General features: G+C 34.1%; 1 long non-coding RNA gene across 1 annotated transcript in view; it reads right to left on the minus strand.

The window, feature by feature from the left end:
* LOC111549828 overlaps positions 1 to 2,541 on the minus strand; it is an 84,343-nt gene extending 81,802 nt beyond the window's left edge. Inside the window, exon 1 of the long non-coding RNA XR_002733837.1 lies at positions 2,367 to 2,541. This is a non-coding gene — a long non-coding RNA (uncharacterized LOC111549828). The remainder of the gene's footprint in view (positions 1 to 2,366) is intronic.
* Positions 2,542 to 6,389: the final 3,848 nt, after the last annotated feature.

Raw genomic sequence — 6,389 nt, forward strand, 5'->3', positions numbered from 1 at the left:
ATGAATTCAAGTATCCTTTCTTCAAAGTGCTGAAACTAGTTTTGATTACTCTCTGATTATAGTATGGTGATGGCTCAGGAACAGATGTTTCAGTTTTTTTAAAAAATCATATATCTATAAACATCTTAAATCAACAATATTTACTTTTTAAAATATTATGTAAATGTTCCATGTAGTAAAACAATTGCAAATGTTATACTTACGGTACATGTAAATGTTGCTTTTTTCCTAATCATCTAGTTGTAATTAATCATCAGAGGTAAATTTCATATGCATTTAATTGTGACAATTTCACAATTAATAATTGCAATCAATAATTTGCAATTGCAGCTTTTTTCCTCGACTGCCATATTCTTCTGTTCAAGTTGCATTAACAAAATACCACAGTCTGTGTTTCTTGAGCAAGAGAAATTTATTTTCTCACAGTTCTGGAAGCTGAAAGTCCAAGATCAGCTGTCCAAAATGACAGCAGGATCGGTTCCTCCTAAGGCCTCTTTCTGACTTGCAGATGCTTTCCTTCTTGCTGTATCCTCATGTGATCTTTTCTCTATGTGTGTGTCCATCTCTGATGTTTCTTCCTCTTATTATAAGGACACTAGTCCTATCAGATTAAGAATCCACCCTTATGACCTTATTTAACTTTAATCATCTCTTTAAAGGAACGATCTCCAAATTCAGTCATATTGGGTGTTAGAGCTTCAACATATGGATGTGGGGGAGATGCAATTCAGCCTATAACAACTGCTCTTCTCGCTTGAGCAAATTGTTGATACCATATAATAAGCTGACCAGACTTGTCTCTTTAATGGTTTGGATTATAAAAATTCAAATAACGATAACAGTAACAACAAAATGCCTGTGGCTCATCAAGGTTGACACAATGGGCTATCTACCAAGGTAAGGCCGGTAGTTTAAGTTCCTCAAAAATGTACTGCTGGTGGCTGGGTGCAGTGGCTCACGCCCGTAATCCCAACACTTCAGGAGGTCAAGACCGGTGGATAATCTGTGGTCAGGAGTTTGAGACCAGCCTGGCCAACATGGTGAAACCCCATTTCTAGTAAAAATGCAAAAATTAGCTAGCCGTGTGGCATGCGCTGGTAGTCCCAACTACTCAGGAGGCTGAAGCAGGAGAACCTCTTGAACCCGGGAGGAGGAGGTTGCAGTGAGCCGAGATAGCGCCACTGTACCCCAACCTGGGTGACAGAGTGAGACTCTATCTCAAAAAAAAAAAAAAAATTCACTGCTGGTAACAGGAAAGCTTGACGCTAAGTCTTTTAAACTAATTTTATTTTTTTTGGCAAACTGAAAGTATAGCCACATTTTCAAGGACAAACTTACATTAATCAAGTTTATTAGACTGATATGGAATACAGGAATGTCCATTGATCAATTTTTTAAAAAAATATAATAATCCCCCAAGCTAAAATAGTCATATTGGCAAACTATAGGAGGACAAAGAGATATTCTTGACATGTTTTGAGGATCACCAAATATTTCTATTATGTTTGAAAGCTTTTTTGGAAACTTTTCTGCAAAAACTATCTGCATGTAAACATAGTATTCGATACACAATTTCCTTGAGATGTAACTAGTATTGCATTTACCATGTGGCTCTTGCTTTGAGAATAACAGGAACTTGATTTGCAGACATTGAACAGGTAAGCTCGATACCTGTTCACATCAAGAAAAAATATAGTTCAAAAGGCCCTGGTAAAATACCACCCTAGAAGAGAACACTATAAGCCCTGTCTGTATTTAGGTTATGCAAGACTCAGGCAAGAGCTAGGATTGATCAGACCAAGGTATTAGTTTTGGCAGGATCATTAAACTTGGCAGGCCGGGCACAGTGGCTCAAGCCTGTAATCCCAGCACTTTGGGAGGCCAAGACGGGCGGATCATGAGGTCAGGAGTTCGAGATCATCCTGGCTAACACAGTGAAACCCCGTCTTTACTAAAAAATACAAAAAAAAAACTAGCCGGGCGAGGTGGCAGGCGCCTGTAGTCCCAGCTACTTGGGAGGCTGAGGCAGGAGAATGGCGTAAAACCCGGGAGGTAGAGTTTGCAGTGAGCTGAGATCCTGCCACTGCACTCCAGCCTGGGCGACAGAGCGAGACTCCGTCTCAAAAAAAAAAAAAAAAAAAAAAAAAAAAAAAACTTGGCAAATGGGTGTCTAAAACAAACTTACAACATCAAAGGGTTTATGGAGAGAGGAATTGTATTAGTGTTTCCATGTGTTATATATTATTTTTCTGGGGCAGACTGATAAGGCTGAATTTTACCTAAGCCCGGTGGTTCTGAAAACATAATGGTTAAGAAATCTCCCCACCCTTCTTACTGCAAAGAATACCCTTCCCCATATCACTTACCTAGGACTCACAGATGCTCCCTTTGTTTTCCTACGGCAAAGGCCAACAGAGTTGCCGAATTCCCATTCTTCGCCTCATAATTAGCTGAACTGCTGGTCCCTCGCTAATTAGCTGGAACAAAATGTGTTTTAGCTCAACTGTGGTTAAGTTTATCTTCTTCCTCCAGGTCCTGGGACCTCCATGAACTCTCAGGCCGAGCCAGCATACAACTCCTCCTTAACAGCTCTCCTGACAATAGGCTGCTCCCAGGGTAAACATTTCTCTAATCCACCATCTGAACACCCAACCCTTCTAATCTGCTTCCCACAGCCAGTTTTTTAGTCTTGTTTACTCTTCCCTGTGAAAGAGAAACTCTTTTTTCCTAACTCTTAAGACACTTGCAGAATGTTATAGTCACAGAATTCTCCCTATTTTAATAGTCTCCCTGCTTCAACTGTTATAGTCCTGATTCCCCTTATTGCAACAGTCTTTTCAAATAAAGTATTCAGTGGATGCAAAAGTAATTGCAGTTTTTGCCATTGAAAGTAATGGCAAAACTGTAAATACTTTTGCAACAAACTAATATTTTCATACTACAACCAGATTTGTTTCCTATTTGACAAGACCAACATTTTTCCTTCATTTGGTGTCCAGTATAGTTTTCATTATGTAATAAATAAGAAATATTGGTTGGGAGAGTAATCAGTTGAATTGTCTCCACACAACACACAACTTAGCCTTTACTCTATTTTCTTATAGAAACTAAGGTAGCATCTGATACTTACTAGTATAGCCACACACAAAGAAAGACAGAACAAGAAAAACATTAGGAAGGACAAAAATATTTTAGATGATAGATGAGAGTTTCTCCCACAATATTATAGTTTAATTCATGCAACAATCTATAAGGTAGATGTTCGTACAATTGATATTACAAAAACTGGGACACTCCATTGAAAGTCAAAAAGCCAGCCTCCAGACTGGGAGAAAATAAATTTATCTTGCTTAAGAAACTCAGATTGTGGTATTTCATTAATGCAACCCAAACAGACTAATATGGCAGTTGAGAAAAACAAAGCTGCCATTGCATATTACTGATTGAAATTATGAATTGCCGATAATTCAATCTAAGACAAGAACCTAAGCTCTTAATCACAGAAATAAGGTATTTTCTAGAACAATTTGCTATATCATAATTATCCCAGTCATTCTAATAAAAAGTGAAGAAGAGCATTTAATTTAATTTCAGAATTTTGAAGAAAATATTTCTAAATATGACCTCAAAAAATGAACCCATAAAAACATATGCACACACTACAGAACAGTAAATATTATTGCTACATATTGTGTATATTTATCAATTTACATTGATTTTTAGAACGAACTGTAATACTACAAAAATTATGTGATTTTTCTCTAGTAGAAAGGTGGAAACACAAAATTATTAGTAATTTATTTTATAAGTGAACCTACATATTCCTTTGGTTTTATTTGTTGGTTTATAATATTTTAGTTTAATTTTCTCCATGCAAAATACAATGGATTCTTCTGAGAAGATGAATTATAAGTTTCAAGATATTTTAATCTGATTATAATTTGTTTGTATTTTCTTTAAACCTTCAAATGTACCTGGCAGTGGTTCAGTGGCTGAATGATGGAATTTGACCCAATTGAATATTTTTATTATAGATATTAAGAGGACTTTAGAAATTATCTGTATTCTATTTTCTGTACTTCGTAGCACAGAAAACCAAAGAAACATGAAATCAAGCATCTTGCCAAAATATCCAGAAGAAGAGAGTAGGAAAGTATTAAAGTAGTTGCCTAAGCCCATCTACACCCTTACTGTGCTTCAAAGCTAATTTACAAACATGAAATAAGATCACAGTTTTTCTTATTACATAGTATCATATGAGAGCTATTTTTAGATGGCAAAATACATGGTGCATTGAAGAAAAAAATTTTGTGCAATATTGGTTATTTCCAAAAATGAAAATGACTGAACTCTGAGAAATGCTCTGTGAGTTACTCATTCACAGACAGAGGTAATTAAAATATCTCATTCACAAATGGATATTTCAGCCCATCTATTCATTAATGATAAAATTGGATCAGTCTATAGCCTGTCCTGCCAGTTGCCTGGCTGTTGATGTTCAAATGACCCAAATGAGCTATTAAGACACAGTTTCTTAATAAAGATTAAATATATTGTCAGGAGGTTTAGAAATGTGTTAAGTGCAATAAATCTGCTTTACATGTGAAAACATGATGGTTTATTTAAATAGTACCTTTATCACTGCAGCATATAAAACATTTTTGCTTTCTACCAAATAGAATATTAAACAATATATAGGTTTTAACATTTGTCAAATGAAAATTCAGAAGATCAAGGATTTCAAGGATCTAGCTAAGACAGATATTTAAACTTCTATTAGAGAAACATAACTATCGTTGCTTGATTTTAAAAACTATAACATGGTTTTAAAACTACATACATTTTTGAAGTTTCAGGGAATACCACAGTTTGCTATGTGAAATACAGCAATGCAGGTGAAAAAATAAAAAATCAATAGCTAAAAAAGTAAAGGAAATTGAAAAATGAGATTAAATTGTGAAAGTATGTAATACATAGATTTATAAATTGAATAGGTAATAGAATTACATCAAAATAAATTATCAAAGTAAAACATAATTTATTTAATACAGCATATGTCTTGTGCCTGATAATCTGACATAAATCAAACCACAAGTTGGAATGTTATCGTGATTCTCAATGAACACAAACAAAATTCATTATAAATATTCAAATAAAATGGGACTTGAAAAACAAGCAATATGATTAGTTACAACAAAATAAATTTATTAAAACAAAAAAGCTTTTTTCTTTTTAAAAGAGTCTTTGTGATTACTAATTATAAAGTAAAATAATTTCTTTCAATCTTTATATATTTTAATTTAGTGTTAAAATCAGAAAAGATAGCCTGACCTGTAACACAAACTTTGCATGCAAACATCTCCATCTTTTATTTTATTAAGCTTATATCTGCACAAACAAGAGATGAATTATTCTAATGATAAATTCTGATTAAACAAATCAGCAAAGTAAATCAGCATAGCTAGAGGAAATATATATATACTATCATGAAGGATTCAAGTGAAAAAAAAACGTAATTTTTTCATGAAGTCATTGATAAGCAGAATAAATTCCAGTGTGGTTACTGCCTGATTTTGCATAGGTGAGGTGGAGAATAAGATACCTCTCCTTCAGTAGGCAACTAGCCACTGGCTTTTAGTGTTTCTCTAATCACATATAATGTACATACCACAAAGTTGACACCTTTTAAAGTGTATAGTTCAGTGGGTCTTAGCATATTAATGAGTTATACAACCCTAACTACTATCTGATTACAAAACATTTTCATCACTAGAAAAGAAATCCCATACACACTAGCAGTCACCTTCCATGCCCTCTATCCTATAGTGCCTGAAGGTCATTCATCTACTTTTTGTTTCTATGTATTCGTCCATTCTGTACATTTCATTTACATGAAATCAAAAGATGCGTGGCCTTTTGTATCTGATTCTATCAAATATTATAAAGTTTTCAAGACGTATTTATGTTGCAGCATGCAGCACTTTATAGCTAAATAATATTCAATTGTATATTCAATATTGTAATTCAATATTACATTTTGTTTGTCAGTTCACCAGTTGATGGACATTTGGTTGTTTTCATTTTTGGCAATTATGAAGAGTACTGCTATGAAGATTCATGTACAAATTTTTGCATGAATATGTTTTCAATTGTCTTCTATATTTAGTAGTAATATTGCTGAGTATTATGGAAACTCTATGTTTAACATGCTGAAGAACTACCAGAAAGTTTTCCAAAATTGCTGCATGGTTTTTATTCCTTCTACCAAGGTATGAGGGTTCCAATTTTTCTACATCCTTGTCAACACTTGTTATTGTTTATCCTGATTATAGCCATCTTAGTGGGTATAAAATGATATTTCATTGTGGCTTTCGTGTACGTTTCCCTAA

The sequence above is a fragment of the Piliocolobus tephrosceles genome, chromosome 3 (assembly GCF_002776525.5).
Source record: "Piliocolobus tephrosceles isolate RC106 chromosome 3, ASM277652v3, whole genome shotgun sequence".
Classification (NCBI taxonomy): Eukaryota; Metazoa; Chordata; class Mammalia; order Primates; family Cercopithecidae; genus Piliocolobus; species Piliocolobus tephrosceles.